General features: G+C 43.0%; 1 pseudogene; it reads right to left on the bottom strand.

Annotated features, from left to right (window-relative positions):
* Nucleotides 1–9,505, bottom strand: part of LOC110338581 — a 111,306-nt pseudogene extending 101,801 nt beyond the window's left edge.

Here is a 9,505-nt window from a genome sequence, read left to right on the forward strand (position 1 = left end):
TTCTTCTTCTTCTTCTTCTTCTTTTTCTTCTTCTGTCTCGGTGAGAAGCTATCATTAGTGGGAGTAGTTTCTCATGGACAGTTTTTAAGTATCAGTGTGTTTGAGAATTGTACAACTGTCACAGTCTCTTAGAATGCAGGATGCCACAGTGACCACAGAAGCCCATTTTACTACAGGAGCAAATTAGTCAGGGTCACATAGTTGGCCAGGAGTAGAAGCAGACAAAACCCTGGGGTTCCTGGCTCCTGGTCCAGAGCTCTTAGCAAAGTCAAATAGGCTTTGAACCAAAGTGTTAGCTCTCATTGCATGGACAGGTTGTGGGATTTGCAGGTCATTTATTGCTGTTGCTATAAGAACAAGATTGTGGTGAGAAGGTGATCTTTTCAGATTACCAGAAAACAGCTCTTCTGGAAATGCCAGAGCTGGAGTCTCTTGCCGAACTGTAGCAACCAGTGCCCATGAGACCTGGGAATCCAGATCTAGCCAAAACTAGGGCCAGCTGCTCTAGGGGAAGGAACAAATTGTTCCTTCCTTGTCCATCTGGGGAGTTGGGCATGTCCTGTGGCAAGCCGCAGCTACCACAGCTGCTTTCCCGAGAGGAAGGGCACTGTGGGTGCCTTCAAATTCCTGAATCTTTGTTCTCCTTGGCAAGAGGATGGTTATTTTTCTCAATGATTTTATGGTAGATTAATAACTAAAGGCTATTTTTAAACGTGCTATGGACAAGTATAGATCTCTCTCTCTCTTTTTTTTTTCAGCAAAAATAAAACTATAGCTTCAAGAACAATAGACCCAGAGGCATCCAGATGCTACGGGTTGATGAGATAATTCTGAATTCTTTTATAAATACGTTTGAGAAATACACCAAATTCTGTGGAAGGAGCATGGAAGACAAATGTGAGACATGACACCTGACCTCCAGGATCCGACAATGTGATGAGAGTTCTTATTTTACAGTTCTGTGTCAGACATCCAAATGGACCTTATCCAAGGCAGGGTGCTGTATTTCCTTTGGAACCTTCAGGTGAGAATGCATCCCTTGCCTTTTGTAGCTCCTAAAGTCTACCCAAATTCCTTAGCTTTGGGTCCCTTCTATCTCTGAAGAATCAGGAGATGACCACTAAAGGTCTCCTTCCACTGCCTGGCTTAACATTTAATACTTTCCAAGCTTGTCTTTCTTTTTACTGTGGGATTTCAGACATCCTCATAGACAGTGATAAACGTTAAGATTAGGGGTGGGGAGGGATCACATGAGGAAGGCCCTAATGCAACTGGGAGGGGATGGTGTGATGGTCAGGAATGTTGTCTGACTTAGGAATAGGGTTCATTATGTCCGGCAAGGCTTGGTGTGGAGTGGTCAGAAGCAGCTGAAGGTGGAACTTGCTCACATCTCTAAGGATCAAGCAGCAGAGAAAGGGAAAATGCTGGTACCTGGCAACCTGCTTTGTGTTTCCACCCCAAACAGTCCCCTTGCTTCAGTGCAAGACTCCAACTCATTGGATGACAGTGTTCAAATTCAAGGTGGATCTTCCTGCCTCAAGGGAATGGCAAGTTCCTGTGCTGTGCTGGGCACTGGCGGGCCACATAGCTCCATCTGGGAGTTCTCATCTTAGCAGACTCTCTGGCCCAATGATCTCACCAGCCAGTTCTTATCTTGTAGAGACTCTCTGATTCAGACCTCCAAAATCTCTTCACCCAGCTTGCTAAGTTCGCACTGGCAGGTCACCACCATACTTCAAAACCTGCAAGGCCTTTGTGGTGCACATCAGGCAAACCCATGCTTTGCTGCCATACCTTTCTCTCTGGAACCCAATCAAGCCACCACGTGAAGAAAAACACCACACAAACTTAGTTCAAAAACAATGGTAACTCAATCGCTGGGTGCAACAACTAGAATACTAACCTTGTAAGCCACATTAAATCTGAATCCTCCTCCTGCTTCCTCTCCTCCCCTGTCTGATCTGGAAGGCCCTCCTACTTGCCCAGTGATTGGTTAGGGGATGGTTTACAAAAAGTCACCTGAGAATGTGACTTACTCCTTGTCTGCAGCTCCTCTAAAGAGAGCAGAATTAACACTAAAGTACAAACAGTACCAATCCTATCCAGAACAAATGTCCTCAGACACACTCAAAAGTGTGTCTCCCCAATCGCCGTTATGGCTGTTAATACAATTAAATTGACAATAAAGTTTAACCATTGCATCTTATTTCCAATATTATGTTTATTCCATCAGACGAAGATTTATGTATCTACCATTTACTGTATTTATCCCATCTCTTAGAATCCCATCAATCTCTTTGTAAGCTGAAGTGTTGAAAGCTTAACCATTCCTTAATGCCTTTAATGCACTATCTTTTCCAAATGAAGTTTTCATTCTTGGTCGTTTTTCACTATCTATACCAGTCACACTTTGATTAAGTCAGGCTGTATTAGAAGCCAGTTTTCAAGTGATACTCACTTATTTAGAGAATTGTATAGGTTGATGATTTAGACTGAGGGTTTTGTTTTTTTTGTGTGGTTGTAATTATGCTTACTCACCTCTCTGTGGGCCATCAAATGAGTTTGCAGTTAAGTAGTATTTGAAGATATTCTACCCACATGTCTCCACCTCACTCCATAGATTGGCACTTACAACAGTACATAAGTTCAAAGGCAAATGGTATAGGTTGGCTTTATCTAATCATTTGCTGGTGCCATAGCTATGCATATCCTATTGTTCAATGAGTCATGTGACTAACTTGATCTTTTGATGAAATGAATTGCAGAGCTGCCCAGCAAAGGACATGATAGATGAATATAAGACGCGGAACAAAGATTGTAGGAATTAGAGGGGATGAAGGACACCAGCAGAACATGGTTTACCAAATCAACTCAGAGGGTTCATATGGGTTCACAGAAATCAAAGCAGCAAACATAGGGCCTACATGGGTCTACACCAGGTCATTTGCATGTATGATATGGCTGTTAGTTTGATGTTTTTATGGGACCCCTAACAGTGGAAGTGGCTGTATCTCTGACTCTTTTGCTTTCTCTAAAGACTCTTTTCCTCCTAGTGGGTTGTGTTGTCCAGCCTGGATATGAGATTGAGGGCTTTTGCCTTGTCTTATGGTATCTTATTTCATTTTGTTTGGCTGTTGTCTCTTGGAGGCCTGCTCTTTTCTGAAAGGGAAACTGAGGGGGAGTGGATCTGGGAGAGAGGGAGGTGGAGGGGGGGGGAATGGAGGAGAATAGAGGGAAGGGAAACTGTGGTAGGGATGAGAAAAAAATCTATTTTTAATTAAAACAACTAAAAAGAAAGAACTAGCATGATCAACACAGTCAATTGCTGGATGCTTTACCGCAGACGACAAAGAACTTTTTAAACCTATCATGTGATTTGTCGACTGGGAGAGTCTCCCACTGAAAGGAAAGTTCTGTGAGAGCGTCATAATACGTCTGCAGACTGTAACATATCATGCACTTAGTAAAAATTCCACTGAAGCCTAAGGAAGTGTTGCTGGATACACAAAGGAAAATATGTGAAGAATGGTCTTTATGAATGTATTCTAGTTCAGAAAGTCCTGGTAAGTGGATAATTGTCCTTGAGTATAAATGAGTACAAATATAGTTTCTAAGTTTCCCAAACTGCTAAATCATGGTTTCGCCTTCCCTTTTTGTGTTTGATCAATGGGAGCCTGCCTGAAGGTGTGAGGCGCAAGGAGAGGATTGGCCTCCCCTTCAGGCATGACCCATCTCACCTTGTTAATCTATATTAACAAGGAATTGACAGTGAACAAACACAGAACCTCACAAAAGGTTGTGACATTGAATGCTGTAGTTAATCATATGCCCCAAGTCCCTTTATTTACAGAGACTGTGACTGTACCTGGTGATGTCTTTAAAAAGCTGAGTAATGTCAAGTGAGGCCATATAGGAGAGGGTTCTTAGGCAACATGCCTGGTGTTGTTATGAGAAAACAGGGAGGCTATAGACAATGGAGAGAGGAAGCCTGTGAATACACAGGCAGGGGAGAACCTGCTACCACCCAAGGAAAACCCCAGAAGCAAAGATCCTGAGATCTTGAGCTTGAACTTCTACACTCCTGAACTGAAGGAAATAAAGTGGTGTTTTCACATGGTCTATGGTACTTTGTTACGGAAACCTTTATAAGCTGATACATTACGTTTGTCTTTAGAAAAAAAAAATATTTAGAGGCAGACCTTTTGGGAGGATCTCACTCAATCTCACCTCCAGCATGGTTGTACTTCAGCATGATTGAACTCTGAGAGTGAGTCCAATACCCATAGGAGAATCTCTAGGAGGTGTCTGCAGGGGAAGGCTCCAGGGACCCCTCCAGAGTGCTGGTGAAGGCTGAAGACAGATGTTGCTGGGTCCTTTCATGTGGCATTCCTGGGGCTTTGCAAACAGTTCTGACTTTATTCCTTATAGGCTAATGCTAAATTCCATTCATTAGCAAGGTTCCCAGTGGCCCAATTTTATTGGTTCTTTGAGACTTCCTCTTTTGCTTTTTAGGTCTCTGTTCTTCTAAAATGTGGTGTCTTCAGCAAATTCACCCACCTCATTATGTGTGATCTCTCTTCTAGGCTGTTTAGCTCTTCTCCCAACTTTTAATAAACAAATGTAGGTTCTAAGACCAAAACCCAAGAGGCCATACATTTAATTGCTTTGCATATTGAGAAAGAATCATTTATTAGCATTGTGCAGAGCACTGAAAACCCCAAACCACATGAAACATGCAAGTTCTGAGCCAGAGCTTAGCGGAAAAACAGCCAAATTTCATCTGAACTTTGTTAGGCCTTGTGACCTTTCACAAAACCTCAAAGCAAACACAATTCGGCCCCTGGATAGGCTCAAGTCTGAGCTGAGAGCTGTCATTTGTTTAGTTTTTCAGCAGCTGCTTATATGGCCAATCCTCGTTCTTCTTTTTTTCTTCTTCTTCTTTTTCTTTTTTTTTCTTTAAAAAAAAAAATGCAAGATGGCTTTAGCCCAGTGTGATGTTCTGTTTTATTTTTGTTTTGTAACATGTCTACTCGTTGTGAAACGCAAGCCTTTGGAAAGCTTGTTCCACAGAAACAGTTGTGGGTGTAGAATTTCCAGGCAAATCGGAACTTGGAGATTAAAGTGTAATTTCAGAGAGAAACTCACTGAAAAGTCACTGGTGTGATGAGAGAAGGTGGAGATGAGGCAGGACCAGGAGGTGAAAGGAGAGTTGTATTGATCTGTCTTAAAGATGCTATTGTGGGAGGGTGATGGTTCTGGACACAGTGAGGCTTAGGAAAGATGCTGACTGGCTTCTTCAGCACCTGCCATTTACAGTTTCCTTGTGTTCTTAATTGAGAGATCCCTTAATGGAATTTCACAGCAATCTCTATAGCACTGTACATCCATCAGGGCTTCTTAAACTATCATTCAGTTTTATTCAATAGTTTTATGGTGAATGTTCTTAATAGAGGGAACCAATTAGTGACGTGTTACAGTTGGCTTCAGGAATATGCCAGGCACTGTGGGGATGAGAGGCCTGGGTTTGTCTTAGTTTATTTCCCAGTTGCTGTGATGAAAACAACATAAGGAAGAAAGGATTTGCATGGCTTATAATTCCAGGTTACTATCCATCATTGCAGGGAAGTCACGGTGGCAGGAACTTGAGAGATCTGGTCACACTAAATCCACAGTGAAGAGAAGAGAAGAGAACAATAGACTAATAATTATGCTAGTGCCCAGGTTGTTTTTCTACTTGTATAGAATCTTGATTTAACTGCCCTGGGGAATGCTGCCACCCAGAGTGTGTGGATCTTTCCAGTTCCATGAATGTAATCAAGATGATCCCCTATAAGATGTGGCCAGAGATCAACCTAATCTAGGCAATCTCTCCTTAGGACTAGGGTCCTGGGCGATTCAAGATTGTATTAAGTTGTTTATTAAAACCACCAATCAGGACTTGCATTCCTTTTAAAGCAAAGCCTTTTAGCCCTCATATCTATAACTTTATGACCATTATATAGTGTAAAATGCATCAGTCCAACTGTAAAAGTCCCCATAATCATTAGTAGCTATAACATTTTAGAAGTCCAAAGCCAAATGTGAACTTCTATGAAAAACAAAACGCAGTTAGGTTCTTTCAACATTTAACAAAACAACATAAACATTCTCACTTCAAAATGGAGGAACTGGGGCCCAGTGAGAAGTGATCACACCAAAAATCCCAACAATTACTGGGGTCCCAAAGACCTGGGCAGCCCAACTCCTCCAGCTCGCCCACTGCGGCACACACAAAGCTTCTCTCCTAGACTTAGGATGCTTCACTGCACACCTGCGGTCAGTCATTCTTCAGGGATCTCCCAAGATCCCATCATCTCCACCATCCTAGAGTCTCCTCCACAGAAAATCAGGGGTTGCCTTCACAGCTTCATGCAGTGGCTTCTCAGTAACTCTCAACATAAACTCCAACCCTCCCGCACTGTTCCTTGTCTCAGTTACTTTCTGGGACCCTTTCAACATTGCATCTTTCATGCCTTTAAAACCAATACTGCACAGACTCCTGTGCCAAGTTCTCCTGCTAGCTAGCTAGAGGTATAGCCTGGGTTGCTTGGACCACAGCTGTATTAGCATCTATGTGATGATGCTGAGGAAACATATTTATACTATCTTAGGTAGAATGCCAGGATTCCTTACAAAGTTATTAATATTTTAAAGTTATGATTATTTTGTCTATACTCTCTTTTTCTGAAAATTTAAGCTTGTCCACAGACTTTTACTCAATTAGATTATAAAAGTACTGCATTAACTTTGACTCAGCTTCACTCAGAACACAGGCAAACTGAAGCAAAAATCTTGGTCAAAGTATCACATGAATGGCCTGTAGATCAGTCCCCGATAGTCTTTACTCCCCTCTGAAATCTCAAGAGCCAGGTACACTGCCCATGTTTCTTTCAGGATTCTTTTCCCCCAAACTCCCATAGAAATGTCCATTGACTGTGAGGTGGAGAGATGGGAAAGATGCTGGAACAGAGCAGTGTGGGAGGCAAAGCTAAAGCCACAGTGACAGGAATATGGAAGCATGAGTGTGACCCATACAGGTGCACGTTGTTGCTGTGTAGGGCCAGCAGGGTGGTGTACAGTCACCTGGTTCTATCCTGTAACATACTATCCAACAGTATGGTCACCTTGGCTCTGAGCAACAGGATATCCAAGATAAAGAATGGTTCGTTTTCTGGATTAAGCCTCTTTGAAAGACCTCCATGGTCCATTCTGTTGCAGAGGCCATGTTGGTATTTGTGTTCTGTGTTACTGCTGGGCAGTCATGTTGATGTCCGTGCGCTGTGCTGCCTCCTAAGGCCATGTTGAGGTTTGTGATGATTTGTTGTGCTACTGACTGCTGTGAGCAAGGAGGCTGCCTTTGCAGTGGAGCTGATGATGGCAGACTCATAATTGAGAATGCGAGACATTGAAGGCTTCTGTGACGACATACCTCCCCTGCCAGACTCCCTACAAAATAAACAGTCCAGACAGGAATCTATTGAAGAGAGTCCTTAAGAACGGTGATAAAGATGCAGAAGTGTAACTCTTCACAGTTGATGGCTTTGGGGGGGGGGGTAGGAGGAGTCCTAAGTTATGTTCAATGGACTGACCACTGGAGGTTTGACCACGCTCCACTAAGTACATAGGCAACACAAACTGGACTTGCTGGGTTTTTGTTTTTCTTTTTATGAGTAGAGCAAAGAGTGGGAGGGTAGTCCTGGGAGGAATGGGAAGTAAGTGTGATTGGGTACATTACATGAAATTCTCAAATAATTAAATAATATATTATGTTGGGGAAAATCAACAAATAGCCAAATCATATTTGATAATTATTTGGTGATTGATAGTATTAATAACAATTTTCTCAAAAAAAAATAAGTGTTTTAACTACTATAGAAGTGTTGCCAAGTAATTGAGTTAACTAAGAATAATATTTAGTATGACAAAAAGTTCATCAATTTTAGTGTAATTATCTTAATGGAAACAATAGTGTTAATAAGTGCAGAGATAAAATACCTTTGGACCTGGTACAGAATCTTAAAATGTCAGTATCCAAAATACCAAAGATAAAATATTAAACTTTTGTTCCTTCTTTTGGGGACTGATACAACATTATAACCATCACCGAGATCAATATCTACAAAAGGATTGCCAAGGTAAATAATTTGGATTTGGTTCACGTAGCACCTGCAATGTGGGGAAATATATTACATCTGATGTGTGGTTCCTGCTTAGGCTTGCTTTGGACAGCAAGGAGCCCATGGAAGTTAAGTTCCTGCCTCCTTTACCTTACAGTGAACTTCAAGGTCCCACAGTCCCCGTATCTCCCCATTCTCCAGCCCCAAACCATTTCCAAGCACAGCTCTGTTGGAAAAGGACTAGAGCAAGGGACCAAGAAGAAGAGAAGTCCCAGAAGTACCAGGCTAACTCACAGAAGAGTTCACGTTGGCTTTCCAAACTTTGAGACTCGTTTGGAAAGGTAGGTCTTCTCCAGCTGTAAGACTCAATTATTACCTAAACTCAAGTGAATCCACTCTTAACTTGCAATCGCATTAGCTCCCAAATAAGCTTCTTTTTTGCCCTGCTTCAAATTAACTTTTAACACACAGTGAGCAAAATCCTGTCCACATGGCCTTATGTGTAGAGCAATCGCTTGCTTGCAGGGTTACTGTGTACACCGACTCCATCCCATCCTTGTCAGAGTCATCTCTATTTACTTACGCCAGCACTATACTGTCCAACCAAGCATGATGTTTAGTCTGTATTAATAAACTCCTGGTACCCAGTCTAGAATCTAACTCTACCCAAGGTACCTACCCCAGTCCTGAAGGCATGTCTAATTTAAAGTACAAATGTAGTTCTCCTTCAGTCTCCCGATGTCATGGACATCACAGCAACAGGGAAATTAAATTGGAGCAGCGTGAAGACAAGAACTAGAGATACAGCAGAGATAGAGGTGGCAGGTGTGAGGGCGTGGCTGCTGCGGGTCTGTATCGCCAAGATGTGTAAAACTGTTTGAACAAAATATTACACGGTGTGCAAACTGCTGTGTGTCATGCAGTATATTGTTTGTCCAAAGAGCTTTTTATGCAAATATTCATTACGACATGTCGAGTATTCCTAAGACACATCTTGGATATTCTGTGTATTTGTGGGGTGGGGTAAGGGGGTGTGGAGAGAAGAGCCACACAGGGTCTCAGTGCCAGCGGTCCTACCAGCTTCCCCTATCACTGTGCTCGCAGCCCACGGGGCCGCTGTGCTCACAATCCACGGGGCCACTGTGCTCACAATCCACGGGGCCGCTGTGCTCGCAGCCCACGGGGCTACTGTGCTCACAATCCACGGGGTCACTGTGCTCACAATCCATGGGGCCGCTGTTCTGGCAGCCCACGGGGCTACTGTGCTCACAATCCACGGGGCCACTGTGCTCGTAACCCACGGGGCCAATGTGCTCACAGCCCACGGGGCCGCTGTGCTCGCAGCCCAT

This window comes from Mus pahari, chromosome 22, assembly GCF_900095145.1.
Source record: "Mus pahari chromosome 22, PAHARI_EIJ_v1.1, whole genome shotgun sequence".
Lineage (NCBI taxonomy): Eukaryota > Metazoa > Chordata > Mammalia > Rodentia > Muridae > Mus > Mus pahari.